General features: G+C 36.1%; 1 long non-coding RNA gene across 1 annotated transcript; it reads right to left on the reverse strand.

Annotated features, from left to right (window-relative positions):
- Positions 1 to 1,107: 1,107 nt before the first annotated feature.
- On the reverse strand, positions 1,108 to 21,394 carry LOC308193312. The gene is made up of 3 exons (XR_013949538.1): positions 21,284 to 21,394; positions 11,370 to 11,435; positions 1,108 to 2,865 (listed from the first exon to the last, which is right to left on the reverse strand). It is a non-coding gene; the product is annotated as an uncharacterized lncRNA (long non-coding RNA).
- Between the last annotated feature and the right edge of the window lie 1,497 nt (positions 21,395 to 22,891).

Raw genomic sequence — 22,891 nt, forward strand, 5'->3', positions numbered from 1 at the left:
GGTGAAGAACCTTTCCCTAACACCCAGCCTGAACCTCCCCTGTCCCAGCCCCATGCCATTGCCTTGGGTCCTGTCGCTGTCCCCAGAGAGCAGAGCTCAGCGCCTGCCCCTCCGCTCCCCTCATGAGGAAGCTGCAGGTTGCCATGAGGCCTCCCCTCAGTCTCCTCTTCTCTGGGCTGAACAAACCGAGTGACTTCAGCTGCTCCTCATACGTAAAGAAGTTACCTGAATTTTGTGGTCAGTTAAATTACCCAGGAGGAAAGACAGACTGTCTACTTTATCACTTCCTGCCTCAGACAGGATGAGTACATAATGGAGGTGTCTAAATGTAAGTTGGAGCATCACCAGGACCTTCAGGCACCTACATTTACACAGCCTTGCTAATTTTGAACCCCACGTTCCCCATGTGCCCCATTACCATTTAGCTTTTAGTGATTAAAAGTCAGCCTAGGCTTTGTCCAAATTTCCATGGAAGTGCAGTCTGCCAGGTCTGCTCAGAACACACAGGACACACTATATATAAATATATGAGTAAGTAAATAGCCATTGCCACCATGAAAGAACTTTTGCTGGATAACACTAGTTACTAGTTACTAGTTACTAGTTTCCCTACTTTCTTTTGCATAATAACTGACTCTCCAACATACTTACCCAGAAAGTAAAACCCCTACATTCAGTATCATCTTGACCTGTGAAGATTTAAATCAACTGCTCCCTGAACATTGCCCATATAACTCACACCTAAGGATTATGACTGTCAAATCCTACACAAAGCTATTAGCAGCCAATATTTTATCATCTCCTCCCAGATCTTGTTGCCAGTCTTATGTCTTATTTGACAAATAATTACTTCTTATACAAATAAAGTATCTTATGATAAAGAATGCATGAATAAGGATATTGTGTTGACTGGTTGATAATATTTCCTTTCTGGTGGCTAGTGAGTCCCATACCTTTGGTCAAGAGGATAATGATACTAAAGGTACTAAATTGCATTTTGCTGTTTGTTTTGCACTTTTTACACTGAGAAGTTCATTCATCACCCGGGTAACTAGTATGCTAGCAGAGCCAGAATAGCTACAGAAAGCACATCAGTGAGGAGTTGAGTTTAATGAAGGGCATGGATCACCTCATAATGCCTGTATAAGAATTATTGCACTGGCTTTGTCTCCTGTTTTGCAAAACATGGAATCAGGTGCTTTTTTACACAGTTTATTCATCGAATCTTTAATGTTAAGCATATGCCTTATTGCTTTGTTATATGGAAGTGATTGTGTGCAGCCCAGATCCTCTGCAAAAGCACGTATGCTGTGCAGGTCAAACATTTTTGGACAGTCACAGGCAATCTCTTCACCTCTCGCAAAATGTAGGGCTCAAAGTCCCATGTGTTTTAACCACATTAGCTCAAAGAACTAGCTAAGATTGGCTGAGCATTCAGATCCCATGCAAATACTCCTTTGGAAGTGAAATTTCATAACAAACCAAGTGAAATTCAATGGATATCATCTTTGAAAAGACCATCTATTTGCAAAATCCAGTTTATTAATGTAATATATGTTCACTCAGTTCTTAAATGCTTGAAAAAAATGTTTTAAAACATTTTCTACAGTTTAAATCACATAGCATGTTTCCATTCCCTCCTTTCCTCTTAAAAAAGTGAAAATACATGTGGAGGGAAGAAACTGTAAGCACAAAGGAAAATGCAGTCTCCTATTGGCAACAGTTATCTTGGAGAAAGATTTGTGAATGTGATGGTTTTGTAAGATTTTAACGAAGTCAGAAACTGATAGCACCGGCTAGAGCCAGGCACGATGCAGGCAGGTGCTGAACAAGCTTCCCCAGCTCAGCCTCTGCCAATGCACGTCCCCCCGACCTGCAGCACTGCAGCTGTTCCTCTTCGTGCCAAGTTGTGTGGTGATGGTTTGGGGATTTGGAAAAACACATTCTCTGCACAAATACATTTCAGGTCTCCAAAGGGCAGTGAATTAACCCACTGTATCACTTCCAGTGTAATGAATTTTTAAATTCCTCTTTCTAAGCACAAAAGCCTCCTTTTTTTTTTTTTTTTTTTTCTCCTCCAGGGCACAGCAATGAGTACCCTTTTCATTCTTCCTTTAGCTCACTGCTACATTTTGATCTTTGCAGTTCAGCTGCAATATACTACTTTAAAAGATAAGCATACTTTCCTTATAGATAAAAGAAATAGAAAAATTTCTTTGAACTATATTTATTAAATTAACAAGGTGGGAGAGGAAATATTTTAATAATTCAGGGGCAGATTCTTTACTCTTTGAAGCAGTGATGAGCTCTCTGTGGTGTCAGTGATCTAAGTTTGTGCCAAGAGTGGGGGTGCTGGAAAGAAGTATTTGTTTTATTTGACTGTTAAAAGGGTGCTCATCTCATTACCTGGTTTGATATGAGTTATTATAATGCACATGAGTCCTGAACAACCGTATTTTGAAAGAGATCTCAGGTTTTCAGATCTAGGTTGCAGTTTTTAGTCCTCAATAGCAGCCCTGTAGAAGAGATGCAAAACTGCTGGCAGTGATCTGAAAGAATCACAGTTGTGAAGTGGTTGATCAACAAAGGAAGCCGTGACAATTTAATGAATTGCCAGAAAGTCATCTCATTTATTTACCATGATTCATATTTATATCCTCTATCTTTTTGAAGGAGAGTGACTTAACTTCCTATCTTTCATACGAGAACTGAAATGCACTTTCTGAGGGTGTGTGGTAGGTGTCCTGGGCTTAGTTGAGATTCAGTAACCAGTTACACCAAAGGTTCATTGTGTTTCCAGATTTAAACCAATGGATCACTCCATTGATGAAGATGATCTTCAGTTCCAAAAATTTCATTTTCCTGCTGTGATAAACAAAAAATGCATTGGTTAGCAATACAGTTTTTGCTTACTGCAGTTTCCCAATTTCAGATTTAAAAATAAAACAATGGATAATAATGAAAATTTGAATGTCAACCTTGTTGCAGTTCACCTTGACCCTTAGATAAAAGTAATCAAAGGGTAGTGGGAAAGGGCTGTTTGTAGGGGCTTTGTTTATTTTCTTAGGATCAGATCAAGTTGGGTCAAAAAAACAAAACGATCTTCTCCCTCAAAAGAAATCCCACTCCCCACAAACAATTTTGTCCTTTCTCTAGGAAATAAGGATTGTTTTTTTTCGTTGACAATTTGTTTCCTCTTTTTTCCCTGTGAATATTCCATTTTTATCATATTGCAAATTTATGTGTCCATTTTATTCCTTTAAAGGAAAATGCTAACATGTTAAGAAACAATAAACTTAATTAGAAAAGAGGAGAGGGAGTGTCAAGATATTTATCTGTTATACAGTGATAATATTTTCCAGCTGTTCTAATACACAGGTCCCATCACAGGGATTGTGAGAGGGATCTTAGTAATTCTCAAGAGTTTCTGGTTTCATTAATGTCTTTGCTTTCTGCTTATCGAAGGGAATTCTTTTCAGAAGTAGACCTATACTCAGTGGTGTCAGAGTGTTTTTGCTGAAAGTCTGAAAGTGAAACTGAGAAAAGCAACAGACATTTTCTGTATGTAGAAACAAATGGAGAAACATTTAACATGGAAGCTATGTGGCTTTTTGTAAAGAAACACTCTTATATGCTAAAAATATACAGCACATGGGGCATTTCCCATTGGAAAATGAAAGGGAAGGTGCTGAGTGATACATCAAAGATCTATGAATTAAGGTGGATAACTCTTTAAGAACATGAATGACCTCAGGAGGAATTTTTGGAAGTGGAAGAAGCTAGATGTTTCACCTTCCCAGGGGTGTGTATGAATTTCAGGTTCGAAGTCTGCAGCACAGATGAGGATATTCTGTGTACTGAACACATAATAAGAGGAACATTTTACCCTGAAATGCTTGTGATCTAAGTTGGATGACAATGAATGACAGATGAACCTAGAAGTGGCTTAGTGTATGGTATTCAACACATAAGGATGCCCTCCTGTGCCCACTGGTGACCTGAATTACTGTAGCCAGATTACCTATATGCTGGCTGATAACCATGGAGCAACTGTGCTCCCTGGGATGAATCCCTCCAGCCCAGCACCTTTTCTCTGGTGCTGTTGGCTTGTGGTTTTCTGGGTAGAGAAGCTCAACAGCTGTTGGATTCCTCCTTGTGCAGCTGCTCATATCTGGGTATTTAAGAGTTTGCTATCATGTGACTTCAGAGGGCAGAGAAATCTTTGGAAGTGCCCCAAAGCTGGCATCTCAACCACAGCTGCGAAAAAGCTGGACAAATCTAAGCAGGTAATTAAATATGCAAGAAATTTTCAGAAAGAAAAAAGTCTCTTGTTGTTTTCCTTGTTCTGGGTCTAATTCTGAAAAATGCTGAGTCCCTAGGCATTGGTTCTGAGCACATGTAATTAACTAAATTCAATAGGCTTATTTATAATACCACTGTGCATCTAATGTGAGCACCACCTTAGTTACAGAACCTCCAGCTAATGCTACCTTTAAGAGGTTCTGTATATACAAAATACTAAATATTGTTTCAAATTGTGTTAGCTTATATTTGCTTACTTAGCTTGCTTGAACAAATAGACAAACAGCATTATTTGCTTTATCCACATGAGGAGAACAACCCTTTCAAGAGGCTTGTGCTGAAATTCCTTTGGCACAACCTAGTATAAGTTCCCTGCATGTCATTTATGTGAACTGTGAGAGACTCAGACCTCTTGGGCCCCTAGAGGGTCTTACCTCTAGTATTTACCAATTTGTCTGTTTTAAAACTAAGGATAAGTTGTATTCATTAATCTCAACTCTAACTCCTTATTAGTATTTACCCACAAATTCTTCAGCGTAAACTCTGAATTTTCTGAAAGCAATAGCCTTAAAGACATACCCGTGAAGAACAGCATAACAACCTAAGTAGTCACACTCCTGAATTGTGCAAAAGTCAGCTGTGCCTTACATGTTAGTTCAGGAAGGTGTAATGGTGCTTTTATTTTATATTTCATTTATAAGCTGTTCAGAGAAAGGATCTTTTTTTTTTTTTTTTCCACAGTACCTAATATTGAGGTTCTAATATTGTCTATGTCTACCACAAACAACCAAGAAATATTAAAATTAATTTGCTGTATCAGATCACAGTCTCCTTGTTGGATAAAATATCATTGGAAGACAAACTATTCCTAAAGCACTGTCTTACTGCAGCATAGTGGACTGGAGCATTGTCATCAGTATCCCCTATAAAAAGTATTTCCCATAATGGTTCTAATATTTATTTAAATGGAAGATATTTAGAAAATGGTCATCTATTTGTTGTTTCTTCTTTGTTAACTTCAGAAGGAGATAGATATTTTTGCAGGAGGAAGGAGGTTAATTATTTTTTTCTACTTATAAAAGAGAATAAAGATGTATCAAGAACTTGCTGCAGACAGTAATGTTGAGCACTTTAAATACCCCTGCATAAAGTGGTGGAGGAATATTTTTAACTTTCTGAAAAATATTGAATTTCATTGTAATATCTTTTGGAGTGATTAGAATAGCTCTGGTCAACTAGAAAGTAAGTATACTTTTTTAATAGTTGCATTACTCTAATGATTCCATGATTGAAAGGAAGCAAATTTGATAATAGCTTCTCTTTGATGACAGATACGTTTAAAAGATAAAATATATCAGAACCTTTTAGAAAGTCAGAAAACTGCTTAGTCAAATTCAGCAACAATAAATTCCATTAAAGTCTTTTCAAAGATAGTATTAACCAAAACCACAGAACAACTTTCTTCCACTTTAAAACTTGCAAGATGCTTTTAAAATTTTGTTTGACCCTCACTGGGGTAAAAATGGGTTTTACCATTAGTTTCAGTGAAATAAGAAACAGATTAAAATGCTAATCTGTATTACTGAAAGTAAAACGAATGCTTGTAGTCTAAATTATAGAGCAGGGGTGGAGGCAACGTTTGCCTGAGAAATCTGAAAAAAGTTTTAAACTGAGAAAGATTCAGCATTTTTATAGACTAATCTAGATTGCTACCCCAATAAATTTACCATTCAAATTACACCTCTGTGAGGCCATGAAAGGTTGTCAATAGTCACACATGGAAGACTTCTGGAAGATAGGTCTTCTGTTAGCACATATCAATTAGAAGAATAGTCATTTTAGAGGCTACTTGGGGTGCTGTCTGGCATAGATCTTCCACAGAGGTCAGTTACAAAAGAAAACTGAAAACACATGGACTTTAATGCCTTTGAGGAAGTCAGTTTGTCCTCTCATTCATTCTCCTGGAAATCAATAATACTGGATGAAATTCATCTAAACTTCAGCAGTCAAAATCTTGGGCAGCCTTTATAAGCTAGTGCTCTAGATTCCTTCTCTTGTCAAACCATGCAGGAAATGAGCTCGTCTACATTAACACCTCTTCCCACTGACTGTAGATTGAATTAGGAAGTCTGACTTAGACTAGAAGAATAACTCTGAAATGGACAAAGAGAGATGAGATGAATCCTTCCCATTTGGATTCTACAAACTGAAAATACTGGAGCAGTATTCATGAGGATATTTAGCTATTTTCCTCCTAATTATATCTACTGCTCACTGAAATCAATAGGAAAAAATTTATCAGTTGCAATTAGTGCCCATGCTGGCCCTCGGTTTCTGCATTCACAAACATTTGTCAATAAAAGACATATTTATTAGCAGGAGATTATCACTGTGTTACAACTTCGCTCATGAGGAAGCGCAGCCATTGACTGCATTACCCAGAAGCACTCTTCTTTTCTCAAGATGGCAGTAATTGTTTTTTTAGGCAATGCAGTCAGTTGACTGAAACCATGACATGTGCTTTGTGTACATACACCTCATTAACAAGCTAAGGCCTTACCAATACATAATTTTAAACCCTTCTATATGGAGAATTCAGAACAGAGTATTAATTAAATTAAATTAAATAAAAACAGCTCCCCAGTACATTATGACCTGATTCATTTTGTGTATTATCACTGTAAAACAAACAGTTAATTTAGTGACACTTAACTATAAAACTTAACATGTGAAGCATTAATAGCATATACGTCTCTTCCTGTAAATGTGTACTAATCTTACTGATGGTGAACTGGTGGCTCAGCAGTAAACAAATAAACACCATCCACGGACAAACTATGTAAACCTATTGACAATCATGTCCTCTCACTTGATGCAGTTGCACATGTTAAGAAAAGGTATTTTAAAATAAGGATGTCATTTATTGTCAAGCTGGTCACTAGTTTTGCAGTTTGTTAAGTGACATAAGGTAGTTTGTACATGATGAGAGAGCAGAAACAATGAGAAGAGGAAAACAGCAGGACAGTTTGTGAGATTAAAGACAATAAAGGCCATTCACAAAGAATCAGCATATCATGAGGAAGAATAAATACAGTGTAATAGTGTCACTTCCAAAGAAATACTTATCCAGTACACAACAAACACACACATCCCTGACAAAATAAAGACAAGTGTACAAAGAAATACAAAATGATGAGTTACAACATAAAAATAAACCTTATCTTGTAAGACTTGTAAAATAATTAGCAAATACAATACATAGTCATTAGCAAAGATGAGCACTGTAAAATATCCATGGCTTAGGGTACATAATGTGTACCCTAAGAGGTGTTCCCAGCTGAGAAGCTGGTAAAATATAACTTTCTAACCTGTTCAAGTAAGTTATTGCCTTTGATTATGTATGATTTCTGGTATGTGTTCTGTAAATCAACAGCTAAAATGAACTCTATGTTATACAGTCTCTCTCCTTTAAGAGAGACACTATATTTTGAGTAGACCAAAGCAGGTGCTTTTGCAGGATGGAATATAAGATTCAGAAGCTGAAGGAGCCACTTGCAGTGGACAGCATTGCACTGTAGCATTTGCAATGTCGTGTCTGTCCCCCCCCTCCCCCCCCCCCGAAATTAAAACAAACAAACAAACAACAACAACAACAACAAAGCCAGCTTTTTTAATCAAGCAAAAGCCCTGTAAGGTGCCAGCAAAAGTAATTTATAGAATGCTACAACTCTACTACCATCTTCACCATGGTTCAATTTACATCTGCAAATGTCCCTGTCTGTTTCACTTTGACAATTAGGTTCATTCTGTGTGTAGTGGTTGCTCAGATGGCTCTACACTGGGAGCAGCACGAGTTTTCACGTTAGGCTAAAGTTGTACAACCCCCAGAGCAAGGACACAATAGTAGCAACATGACTGTGTTGCTTCTGTTTCAGTTTCATCCATACACTGGACATTAAGTCATTGTATGTATAAGTGACTGTTTGAAGCAATATGCCTTAAAATTATAGATGTGCCCTCAAATTCTTTGCTTTCAAACCTCCCAGGAATGGATTTCACACTGTATTTTATTTTAACCAGAATAATACATTATTTTCAATTGTTCACAGAAGAGAAATCAGGAACAGCAAAGGAGAATTTAAAAGTTTATTCATCAATAAAATCTTCCTTAACCAATCTAAGTGGATTATTTATCTATCAAGTATATTTTAAGTAATGCCTATTTGAGGCTAGTACCTAGAGACTCCTCTGACTGTTGTGTTAAAAGGAGTGAGCACTAGCACCAACCAGACATTCTGCCCCCAGAGGTTGCAGTCTTAGACTATATTGTTTTGTCTTTAAATATATATATGTGTGTATATAAATATATACAGGCTACCTGAATGTGGAGAATAATTTGTGTGTTCTTTCAGAAAGTCATTGATAATAATATATGAATAAGGGTGCATGCTCTATTTTCCTTCAAGCAACACTTCAAGAATTTTTTGCAGATATGTGAGTAAAACCTAATCTAATGGAGACTGATGTGTTCTGAAACATACAGGGGACCATAGGCAAAAATAATTTAATTACCATTGGATATTGTTCATGGGTAAAGAAAGCGTAGGGCTTCGGTTACTATCTGTAATTAAAAGTCTCATGCAAATCCATTTCATAGCTGGGAAAGAATATGCCTCAAAGGTGGAAAATAGAGCATATTAGACTTTCAAACACAGCTAAGATTACAATAACAGTGGAAATTTAGGGCTATGCATTTCTAAGTAAGGACTGTGCTTCTCTTCGTCTATGATGGACAAATGAATGACCCTAGAGCAGTGGAATTTAAGATATACACCTTTATCTTCAGGGTTTCAACTGGTTATCTTAGGCAGCTCACTGCTTGGTTCCTGGTAAACCCCAGCCTGAGATGCCACAGTCTCCTTATGAGATCTTTAAGGCTCCCCCACAGCCATGCTTAATTCTGGACTGTGGATTTCATAACTTGTGACGGGCATTCACTTATTGCCCTCTATGGGACTGGAGCCAGGATGTTCACTCAGATTTTGGACCATGGGATGACATTGTCCTTCCTGAGGAACTCAGATGATAAACTTTCTGATTGCTAGGGTTATCAGCTTGGTGCCTTTACATAAATAAAGTTTTCCAAAGTCAAAAAATGACAATGAAAAAGGAAACTTTTTCTGTCCATTAAAAATATAATGAAACACATAGCATTGCACAGATGCTGGGAAGTCAGAAATCTCATTAGAAAGCTCTGTTCTGTGTCACACAAGGAGAAAAGAATGACAGAAAAATCCAGTGAACCCTGATTTCAGAGAGGAAAACCTTTTATTTTCCCCTTAATGATTTAAAATCCTTTGGGGAAAGAACTGTGAGGGTGGAGGAGGAGCAAAGGAGAGGTCAACACCTTTTTGTGATAAGATAACATTTGCACGGGGGGGGGGGGGGGGGGGGGGGGGGGTGTGTATGTGCTGGTAGGGGACAAGAAGAGAAGAAAAAAAGACAGTAAACATGATATTTAACTTAAAAGGGAAAGCACAATTGCAGTTTATTAAACTAGTTTATTAAATAAAACAGCAGCAAAGCAGTTTTAAAAAGCCTATTGCATATTCCTTTGGGCATGTTCAAGATATGGTTAAATTGATACTTGCAGTGGTTCTGATCTAAAGTAATAAAATCAAAGGAAATGCTCCCATTAACTTTAACAAGCTTTGGATCAACCCCCTGATGAATTGTGCTGCTCACTGGCTTATAGCTGAGCTACACTAGCTGTCAAACAACCAAAAAGTCTCTCCCCTGGGTATCTTGGCATATAACCCTTAGGTATGCTTACAAAACGACATGGGGAATGACACACAAAGAAAGGAAAATGGGCATTTCTGATGCCAGACACCATCCGTCTTCAATTAAGTTAGCTTCCGAAATGTTTCAAGTATCCAGGCTCTTTTTGAAAGCCCAATTGACCCAGAAGTCTCTAACAAAGCAATCCTTAAAACCAGCCACATAGTTAGTTTGTTTGCTTGATGGGGGGTTCTTAATGCCATAAACCCCAGTGCAGAAGTTAATAATTTCATACATTATCACTTTGAATATGCAATAGAAAACTCGAGGCAGCTGTTTGAACTTCCCTTTAAAAGAGGACAGATTGCCTTTATTGTGTGCACTACTTCATGGGTTGTTTGAGGCCAGGGCAATTATGGGATGAATGACTTCCCTTTAGCTGTTGATGTGTAGGCTTCTTGTTGTGTGCATATTGTTAGGGGCTTTTTTTTTTTTTTAATGAAACATGGGGCCATGTGATAAAGCAACAACAGAGATGACAGGTAATGATCAAAAAAGGAAACAGTCACTGCTGACTTGGATTTTTATTGTCTTGTAAATGAAAGAATTAGAATAAGTTACATTTCTATGGATGTCATTCTTACTGGTTTACCACTCCAAGTGTGGGTGTGATTTTGTGCTGTAAACAACACAGGTAAGAAGTAAGCAAACTTTTCAAATTAAGCTCTGTTTTTCCTCTTGGAATGTAGTGGTCTTTGCCACAGGAGAAATTCTTAGCTAATTTAAAGGTTTTTCATTTTTATTCACTTGTGCCACAAATGGTCTCACAAACTGACTTCTTGTAAGTGGACTTTGCCATTATTTATGAACAAGGTAGTTCATGAAGACACTTCTATTTCCTCCTAAATAACTTATTTTTTCACTTTTATTGGAAGTAGGGTAACCTTCTAATTGGAAGATTATTCTGAAAGTCGAATTATATTCATAGGAATAAAAGAATTTCTGTAGGGTCCAACTGGCTACATTGGAAGGACTCTTCGACAAACTGCTTATTATAAGGTTACTATTTTCTGAAGAAACAGAAGTCAGAGGACCAAACCTATAATGAAGCCAACTGACAATTCTTTAAGGGAGTTGTACAATAAGAAGAAAAATATATTTTTGTTCTAGGAAACTCATAGAAGTGGTTATATGATGTAAAATGCATATATACCTAATAATATTTGAGACACACTTGGATACCTGAGATGTTTGAGCTTTACTACCACATATGACATGATACTTACTGGACAACTTCACCTTCCTGGAGTAATTGCTGCAGGTGAGGCTGGATACCTCAATGGCACTAGTACCTATGGAATCATAGAACAGAATCATAGAATATCCTGAGTTGGAAGGAACCCACAAGGATCATGGAGTCCAACACTTGGATCCAAACAGGACCACAAAAAAACAAAACAAAACAAAAAAAACCCACAGACCATGTATCTGAGAGAATTGTCCAAATGCCTCTTGAACTCCATCAGTCTTGGTGCCATGACCACTGCCCTGAGGAGCCTGTCCCAGTACCTGACCACTGTCTTGGTGAAGAACCTTTTCCTAACACCCAGCCTGAACCTCCCCTGTCCCAGCCCCATGCCATTGCCTCAGGTCCTGTTGCTGTCCCCAGGGAGCAGAGCTCAGTGCCTGCCCCTCCACTTCCCTCGTGAGGAAGCTGCAGGCCGCCATGAGGCCTCCCCTCAGTCTCCTCTTCTCTGGGCTGAACAAACCGAGTGACTTCAGCTGCTCCTCATACGTAAGGAAGTTACCTGAATTTTGTGGTCAGTTAAATTACCCAGGAGGAAAGACAGACTGTCTACTTTATCACTTCCTGCTCCAGACAGGATGAGTACATAATGTAGGTATCTGTTCCAGTGCCCAACCACCCTCTTGGTGAAGAACCTGTTCCTAATATCCAATCTGAAATTCCACTGATGTGGCTTCATGCCATCCCTTGGGTCCTATCACTGGCCACCAAAAAGAAGAAATCAGCACTTCACCCTGCTTCCCCTTGTGAGGAAGCTGTAGACTGTTTGAAACTATTGAATTTAGGCCTCTATTTATTACATTCCTATGGTTAATACAGCAGATTTTCTGACACTGCACATTCGTTAGAAACATCTGTACTGATTTAAAACTTCTCAGAATAATCTGACAAAATTATTAGGTCAAGCCTTAATTTGTCACAAGTGTGTCCAGAAGCAATATTAGTATAAAGGTATATATATGTTTTCAGTTCCTTGGCAAATACATAGAAAATGCAAAGTAAAATAGGGGGGAATTATCAGAAATACTTTTCAGACTATTTTGAGAAAAAGATGAACAGAAATGTTTGAGACCATGTAACATACCTTCTGCTCTATTTTGTAAGTTTTCTTGAACTTTTAAATACAATCAAAATAAATTACATTAGTAACGTCAAACAACAAAGGAAAGTATTGCATTCTGAACGTACCGAGAAAGAACACTTAGATCTATACACATGAATGTTTTCTCCTATATCATTTAGTGTTGATTGAACATATTTGCTGAGATTGACAAGATTTCATGGAAGGTTTTGTTTCATTGCCTGCATTTTCTGTTAAGATAGTTTGGTTAAAGCTGTTACACTTTTGATCTTTATTACTGATACTTCCTAGATAACCATGAAATTTAACCTCTTAAATTTGATTTTATTTAATGCATTCTGTCTGTCTTTGCCTACTGCATAGAGTATAAAATATGTAATCAATGCTATCTTGAGTTAATATTCCAAGAAAATATTTTATTTTCCAGTGATGAATGAAAATGACTTATTATCTTGTTAGCATGACAACATATATATATGCTGAATTATATTATTATTTTTTTCCTTTAATTCAAAGATATTAATTCAAAGATGTTCATTAAAAACTGTAAAAAAATATTGGAAAGAGCTTAAAAAGTCTTTTGAGGTTCATTTGCATAATTCCTTTTTTAGAACTTTAATTAACAAGGATCTGTAAGTGTTCTTCCCACTTGTGTTGCAATTTCCCATGCAAATACAAATTAGGAAATACTATATTTACTGCACCAGAAGGACGGTATATGCTAATAGCACTTAAAAACAATTGTCATATTGTGAAATTAAATCTTCTGGACATTTCTGTTAATACATTTAGGGCTACATTTCCAGGGCTAAAATATGTTTTGCCTGTTTGAAAAAAACTCACAGTGATGAGTATAAAATTAACTTTGCCAAAATCAGAAGGAAATATTTCAGTGGTGATGGAGGGGCTAAGGTTTCACACTTGGACACCTGCAAACACAGAAGTAGTGGTGGTTCCTCAGGTGAATATACCAGAGTGGAACAATGATCTTGGATACTGGTGCAGAAAATAACCCAGTTCTCCTGGCAATGTCTTCAAGTAAACATATGAAAATTATATTTTGTCCCCTCTTTATGGCATATGCAGAAAAGAGACTGATATAAGAACTATTAGGGAGTTCTGCTCCCTCACTTCTTTTCCTCCCAAGTGGACTTGCAGGCTTGAACTTTGAGCCGTTGTGAATTGATGTAACACCATTGAAAAGAAACCTGCTGTTCTTAATGCAATGAGTGAATGAAACCTAAAAAGCTGGATTAGATAATTTCAAAATTCCTTTTTTTTGCTTGTTATTTTTGTAGCTGTTTACCTATACTTAACTCAATTGTCTGGAATTCATCACTCCTTGTAAAACATTCTACATTTCTTTGATCTTTATGCTTTCACTTTGAATTTCTTCTCTGTGTATTTTTTTTTCCTCCCACTCTTTCTCTGATTTTGCCATAAAGGTATTCTTTACTGTCATAAAATATCTTACATACGTGGGTGGCTTTTTAAAGAAGTGGCATCTATAGGAAACGTCTTACATATAAGTGTAGGGTTGTGGGAGTTACTTTATCTGTTGAGCTACAGGATAAGAGGGATATAGTTGTTTAATTTATACTGAAATGTTTTGCAGTAATTTTTACTTGAAAATCTTGAAATAGGAAAAAGAAGAAGCAGGTCAAAAGAATAGTTTTACTCCATCTTTTGCATGGAAGTTGGATATTTGTTATTCTAGTCTCAGTCCTTAAGAAGTGGCCGAAACTGTCCCTTATAGTTTTAACTTTAATTAAAATTAAATCTTTAGTACTCTCTATAACAAAGGCAAAGATTCTTGCAAATTCCAGATACATATTTTTAAACTTACTGATTTTAATTTATGCCATATTTTTCCTTTAACTGTCTGCTACTTTTCTGTGCCTGTGCTTAATATCATCTTTATCTACCATAAAGCAACATTTTGTTTTCTCTCACTTTAATCTTGGATATCTAAAACAAACAAACAAACAAATTAAACTTGTACCATGAGCACAGTGCCATAGATTTGAAGTTTTTTTTTTTTTCCTTGAATATAACAATTACACCAAAAAATAATATATGTTGAATAATGGCAATTTTTATAAACTTGTCTTCATTTATTCACCAAACCAACTTTATTCGGTATATTCATTATTTGATATTTGACATACTCTGGGGTGTGTTCATAGGAATCTTGTTTAAAAAAGAATGTTGAGACTGAAAAAGGAGTAAAGCCACTAGAGCTGTCCTTATAACATAATCTATGTGGAACCATCCCATAAGTTTTCTTCACAAGATCCTCATGATGATATAAATAGGAGTTTAAGTAGAGTTATATGGCAAACTTCTACCTTTCTTAACAAATCATCCTTTTTACTGAAAATGCACAAACTTTCATTAAAAGTCTCTTCTATAAGCTACAAAGTTATGCTAAGTAATACCAATTTAAATGCTCTGAAATGGATGAAACAAGCATTTGCATGTAGCTAAATCAGAACGTTGTTATTCTCATTAGTTTTAACCTAACATGCAATATGAAACAGACACATTTTTAGTGGAGATAACATTGACAGCTATTAAGAACAAAGAGTTTGATTTACCCGCGGTTTGAAGGAATATGAAAAGGTCAAGATTAAATTCCCCCAAAGATCAGCATAATGATACACAGCACACTACAACACTTAGCTTCTTTGTGATGAACTACAAAAATACAGTAAAATGGGAACTCTTATACTGCACAATATTTAATTCATGGAATACTCAAATAAATATGCATATGGAAGCCTCTTTCTATGCTAGATGTCATAAATACACTTCAGCTACATTCAGTGTTCCTTGTCAATACACATAACTTTATGTTTTAGTTAACAAGAACAGCAAAGGTTTTGGATGAAATAGTGTTAAATGAAATTTAATTATGGTAATTAAAAAAAAAGTGACAACTAAGTTACACTAATTCCTTTGTGCAGTTGTGGAAATCTGTTTCTACTAATATGAAGATGTGACGCACTTAATATGATCCCTTTCCCTCATGACATCCATATCCTAGAAACAAAGAATGGTTTAGGTTGGAAGGGACCCTAAAAATCAGCTAAATCTAACCCCCCTACCATTGGCAGGGACACCTCCCACTAGACCAGGTTGCTCAAAACCCCATCATTCTCAAACATTCGTAAACCATCCCTTCTTCATTAAACCAGAGGTCCTAATAAGTAACCTAATAACTAAATTTTGGTCTGAGCAACCTTGTTGTTGACTGTGCTTTGAGCAGGAAGTTGGACTAATGACTTCCTTATGTCCTTTCCAGCCTAAGTTATCTTATACCTTATGAAGTGGATGTGTTTCTATGAAGATATTTAAAACTGCACAAAGAAGACAAAACAACCAACTATGAATTGTAAATAAGGGTAATAAATAAACAATGATCAACATTCAGTTACTTAAGTTTAAAATTGATGTTGCTCTTGAAAAACCTAATCAGACATTTTCTGAAATGGACCAAGTATTTTACGGAAGTTCCATGCATGAAACTTATAGCAGTTTCTATACAATGAAAAATGAAACTGTATAGCTGATTTGGAAGTATAACTGGAGCACAGAAATACCATAAAGTTAAGTGCTAAATGGCCTATCAGTGTTACAAAACAATTTTTCATATCAGAAAGGCAATCTTGTTTTTTCAGCTCCCACCACTTCAATGATAAAAAACTAACAAATAAATAAGAAAACAAACAAGCAAAAATCAATTTCAATCTAAGAATTACCATAAGATTGTGTTGATATTAATAACAATAAAAATGATGATAAAAGTTCATCTCTCCTTAAGTGTCATCAATAATGACACCGATACTTTGGGAAAAAAAGAATTGTTTGTTTAATTGAAAATATTAATTTGCAGAAATGTACCCAAACTAAGGCACTGGAAAGACAGGTCCAGCCTAACTGTATGGGAGATGTAGTAAATGGTGGAACAGTATTGATAACTACAGTCTCAAACCAGCAGTCATCAATCTGGAATCAACCTCTTCCATTTCTTACATATTTAACACCTAGCATCTATGCTACTATAATAATTGTATGAATTATGTGATTCTGTGAATTCCTTTTTTAAAAAAATAAAATAATAATATTGAGTCATAAGTTCATAAATGGTGAAATGAGAAAGGGTCACCAAGTGTTTTCTTCCTATCAGTATTTTGGCAATTTCTGTATGAAGGTGACAACTCTTGGTTGAAGGTGATCCTCCAGAAAATTAAGTCTTTCTGTTATTCTGAATGTATTTATTTATTTGACCTCCAGTAGCAATTTGCATTGCTAGACTTTTTTTTTTTTTTTTTAATAAAATGAACAAAATAGGCAGCTTCAAGTTGTAGTTCATCACCTGAAATAGATGGCTAAACTAGGTTAGGTCATCTTATTTTATTTTTTAAATGGACTTGGTGCCTTGCACAGGTACAGATATCCACCCTGTAGACATTTAATAAACCGAAAGCTTCCCTTGGTAGGTTGTTCAGTGGTTTCCTCTGGTTGTTTAAAATGTATAGCATTTTTTTTCCTTCTAGCTTTAATGTTCCCTTAGCAGCTTACTGAAGGTATTACACTAACAGAGTAACTCATAGTTAGTCAACATGCCCTTGGGAAATAGGCCTCTTTCCTTCCAACATTTACTGTTTGTGGATTTTAGCAGAGGGAATTTACTGTTTTACCTACCTGATAAGAAGTTATAGAAAGGTCATGCCCCATCTATATTTTATAACAACCTGCTGGTTACAACATATTCCCAGAAAATAGGACTCTTAGGATCTTAGTTTTCTTCATTTTCAGGAGTTTTAAACTCATATTTCAGCAGTGTTTCTTTACCAGTATGCTTTTCAAGTATTCTGAACAACAAGGACACAATAGCACTAAGGATTCCGGCTTAGCATTTAGAGTTCTCTCTTGAGAGGTGAGTTTTAATCTTTCCAACACAAAAACAAAAAACCTCCAAAAAACATGTTTCCCTACCCTATGCAAGAACTCTACGTACTATGCTATTAAAAAGCCGCAATGTTTTAAAAAGATATCATAAAAAGATAACTACTATTTTCTATAAGTGAGCCATTCCATGAACAGACAGATACATAAATGTAAGACTTTTTGAAGAATATAACCAACAGGCAGTGCTGGCCAACATCCACAGGAGAAAGCAGGAAGAAGTAGATGACGTGCAATCAAATAAAGATAAAAACAATGAACATGCTGGTTAAGAGTTTTGAAAGAGGTAATCTGGCATGCTGAAAAACAGGATGTGAAAGACAAGGGGATTTGAAATGTGCCTAGTCCTAATTTGGAAGCAGTAGAATAATTCTCACTCAATACCAGTGTTGCAATATGGGCATGTAGCAATGCTGGCAATTGATAGAGATAATAAATAAATAAATAATAAAATCTGGTCCTAAACATTCTTCTTCAAGACACTGTTCTCCCATGCTCAGAAGAAACGCTAGAGTACACTTTAACATTGATCTATCTGTGTCTAGCCATTCATTCAGTATATGTCTTGCAACAAAGCTACATGTAATGCAAATGATGAAAGAGGGGATGAAAGACTTTATTCAGTCAAGAATCTTCATAACATCAATGACATCTCTCTTTCCTTCTCTGGAATACTATATATAAAATGGCATCATGCAATGACTGTGAGTTACAGCACAAACTAGCCAGATGTGTAAAGTTCAGAACATCCAGCTCACTGAGCAATTGGTTTCATATTGGCTTGTAGATGACATAACCAGGATGGTCAGGGTGAATACTATATAACAGCAACGTCCCTGTGACCTGATTATACTGATTATAACTTTATTACAAATATACTCTTTTCCTAATGAACAGTTAATGGGTACATTGGATTCCAGAACACTTCTGCTGTCACAGATAGTTTTAAATGTTCATTTAGGAACTAACATAAGGTTTAAGAGAAAAAAAATGCCATTTTCATTTTCTCCATTTTCTAAATTGAAAGACTATATTAAAACATCTCCTTTGATGGCTTTTTTTTTTTTTTTTCATCTATTGTCCTATGCCTTTATAATGTAAATTATTCATTTGATGAATACATATTCCGGAGGAGCTCAGCAATATTAGTGGAGTGATTCTCTTATGACCATGAACAGACTGAAAATGAAACCTCCCAAAGGTCTTGGTTCTGATATCTGTGGTCCCTTTGTAATACCAGATACCATTATAAATTTCTCAGTAATCTTGCAGTGAGTTTTTGTTTTGAACAAATCAAGTCTCCTTTGAGTAAAGTTTATGACTCTATGATGATTAATAATCTATGATCTCTTAAGGACATTAAATTGAAAAACATTATTTCCCATTAGTAAGCTTTTACAACTCATCCTTTACCTAATTTATTCCTATAGAGAATTTCTTTTAGCTGACAGAGTGTGCAGCCTCTGCAGCTAATGACAAGGGACCTCCTTCATAATCTGGCAGCCCCCGGTACTGCACTGTTGAGCACCGTGAGGGGTGAAATACCAGATTGAGGGATATGAGTAAGATATGCTTAGCTGTCTTTTTAACTTCAGGGTTTGAGACAAACGGTTTGATGCAACAACACCCATTTAAACAACATCACAAAGTGTCACATTTTGGAATGATCTGCAGGTAAACAGAGCTCCTGTAGACCTTCTCTTTGCCCCATGGGCAGCTAGACATGAACCTCTGGTGTTGCTCAGTAAAGCATGAGTAGATTGTGATTAACATCTTCAAATATTTGATCCAAATTGATCTCAGGTGTCAACAAAATTAGAGTTACATGATGAATTATTTTGTTCCCTGGTGGGCTTCCACCATTTTTTGTTAGGTGAATGACCCCCACAGTATGGTCCTAAATAAACCAGGAGGTGTGGAAAAATATGGTTCTGAATAAAATTGCCTCTATGGTAGCCTATATTTCTTGCAATTCTCCATAGGCTACAGTTTGAGATTCTGTGTCAAATGTAGAATTAATTTCCTCTTGGGTAATTTTTATACAAGCCTGTAACATAATAAAAAACTTCCAGGAACTGACAGAGCTACCTGTTCTCATTCAGGTTAGGTCAACATTATTGAAAGGCTATGCCCTGGAAGTAGTGTAATTTAATGTCTGCTGATCTGCTCTTTGATTTTAACAGCACCCATAACTTGACATGAATTTGTAATATGATCATAAATTATAAATTTACAGTAAAGTTATCCAGCAATTCTATCATGAAAATGATTTTAAATTAACCATCAACATTCAGAGAAAGGAGTTGCATTTGTAGATTGCCTTGTGAAATGATTTACTGATTTAAGCCATTTAAACCATGAGCTCCCAAGTCTCTGCAGAACCTTTCTTTTTGTTTAAGGAAACTATATTGGGGGATGGAGGCTTGGATTCTCTGAGTCAGATCAATGAAGTTCCCATGATTTTCATGCCTCTAGATACACCAGCATATAGAAAGGTAAATATATCAATATGATATTGTACTACATAAACTAGACACAGTCTGAGTTTTAGATATCGGCAGTCTTTAGGTACCTACCACTCTATTTCTGTCTAAAATAACTTTTGAGCAGTTTTGTACCTTTTTTGAACTTCACACTTGTAAGAATCACAGCTAAATTAATCCTTTATCTGTCTCAGAGGTTAGTTATTCCTCTATCTAGTCCTGCTATAGTGAGCACCCTGAGGGTGCTTACAATCTTGAGGATGCTTAGGATTCTGATATTGCTCTGAGAGTGTATTGGCTGCACAAAACAGGAGAGGCTCTACCTTTATTCAGTACTTGAAGGTCAGGGCATAGACACTGGATGTAAGAGTACTGTGTTCAGTTCCTTTCTCCATACAAATTAGGTGAGCTTTTTCCTCACTGCCTCTTAAAAGGAGGCTGTCACCTTCAGGATTCAGGATACTTAGTGGAGTGAAGTTGGACATATTTTGGAAATGCAGTGGGGCATCACAACAGCACTAGCTCATTATTACTGCCACACTTTACTATAGGGCTTCCCCATTTGCACGACACTTCACTATTAGAGCTTGGGTACATTAGACATGAGGCATAGTATATGTTTTTCAGGAGAGATATGGACAAACTGAAGAGTCCAGAGGAGAGCAGTGAAGTTGGCAAAAATGTCAACTATGATAAAAATCTGAAAAGCATGAAATTATTTAGTCAAAATAAATGAAGACTAAAGAGCTAGCATGCATTAAATGTTGCCAATAGCAGAAAGTGTGCATATTGTTCACTAAATCTATTGTAGGTCATAAATAGGATAAAAAGACAGAAAGGAAGATTTAGCTTTGGAAGATTTTTTCTTTAAGTGAAGATTTTTGAGCACTGAAACAGAATGTGTTAGAAGCTGTGGTAACTTAAAAAATGATTAGATAAATATCTGGTGGGAATAATCTTAGCTGTTCCTACATTCATACAGTAGGTTTACCATGCTATGAATATTATATGATCTATGAATGACCCTTCAGACACAACTGTCTGCAGTCTGTGAAATCCTTAGACTTGGAGATGGACTTGGAGTTAGTCTGAATTTAGGCTGTGATGTGATTCAGAAGTCCCCTTTTCAGATCTGTTCTCTGACTTCCCGTTTGTAACCTGATGGAGGAAGGAAGAATATGCTAAAGATTATGCAGAATACAAATGCTAGGTGTCTGGTTCATTGGGTTTGGGATCTCTCAGCATAAGACCAAGATGGCTCATGTCAATCACAACCTCCTAATACACCCCTGCAAAGCACGCAAATACTATAAGGCTATTAACATCCTAAATAAGTACTTAAAACAAATGCATTGGTACCTCAAACATTGATCAAATTGTTCTGGTGAACCCCATAAGGAATATCTGTATCGCCTCTCTTTCCTAGGTAGTGAACTAAGCACAAAGATGAAATGACTTGTTCAGAGTCACACAGGAAGTGTGTGGCCTGGTGTGGGAGCTGAATATAGCTATGAAGCCACAAGCCTTTCACTTCCTCTCTAAATAATTTCTAACCATCAGTATAAAACAACAATGGTTGTTCCTAGTGGAGAGAGGTGTTTTGTTAGTGAAATATTCTTGTGATGCACAAAGTAGCAGGACTGTCTCAACTGCGGCATTTGGAAAGGAATATTTCTTCTTAGGAATAGAGACCTAGATTTACAGGTATTGATTAAAAAATATTCTCAACACAGAGTGGAAATCAAGCCTGCCGCCAAGAAGCCCACAATAAAGTGCATGCTTAATTGAGTGTAATAAGATGAACTCTGAATTATAATTGCAGGTGGAATTCAGAGGTTGGGAGGTGAAATAAACAATTTAGGATTATTGGAACAACCTGTCTCTAGTGAAGACTGGCATGTTTATATGCAGAGTATGCCACCCAATGATTTTAGTAAGCAGCAAACAACTGCCACCATAATTTATATTCATTTGAGGCCCTTCTCTGGAAAAGAGATCACTCATAATTCAAAGAGGAAATAGTGAGCATTTGCAGGGCAAGAGGAAAAACCATATCCACATGCCTGTACATCTAATGAACAGAAAACATTTACCAAAATACAGTACAAATTACTTTCTTGTCCATAGTTAATACTTTCCACAGATTCAGAACAATCTCAGGCAAGTTTGTTCTAGAATAAATGAACTCTAGAATAAAAGAATGCGTTATAGCACAATGTTAACAGGATAGAGACATGATTTTGTACTCAACCAGAATGCAAGATGGAGGTCATCTGAATTTAGTTCACTCGTACTGTGTGTATGGTGAAGATAAAAAGATGCAAAACATTTTCTTACTTAAGCAAGTGGTGAATGTAACACAGAAGCATGGCTTGTTAGTTCCATAGATTAAATAAAAACCTTCTGAAACATTGCCTACCAAATAAATCACAATAACTCACTGTAATTACTGTTTCACACACACATATAACTATTTGTATATTATATATAGTATAAATGTTTTTATGAATGTTTCTAGATTATTTTGACTTTTATATGGGAAAAATAATAATAATTAATAATTAAAATGCTGTTATACATTATTTAACCAACACAAATACACAAATACAATGACAGACTTCTATTATCTTAGAAATAAGGAGAAGAAAATGTAAAATGAGCATTACTGCAGAAGAAAAAAAAAAAGAGACTGAAAAAACCCCAACATTCTCATTTTAAATATCCACTTCAAAGAAACAGCAACTAACACCCACAAAATTTGAAGGGCTGGGTTACAGAAAGCATAATGGGAAATGTTCTTATGAAAGGATACACGTTTTTGTGAAAGTCAGAATGGCCTAAATTGTCAGTGGAAGACACTAACAAAATTGTCCTGTATGGTTCATTTGTCTCATGAAATTTTTAGAAAAGATAACGTTCAAAATTACTGATCAAATAAGCTTCATAGATTTGAAAAGAATATGTTTA

The sequence above is a fragment of the Anser brachyrhynchus genome (assembly GCF_964034855.1).
Source record: "Anser brachyrhynchus genome assembly, chromosome: 3".
In the NCBI taxonomy this organism is placed as follows: Eukaryota; Metazoa; Chordata; class Aves; order Anseriformes; family Anatidae; genus Anser; species Anser brachyrhynchus.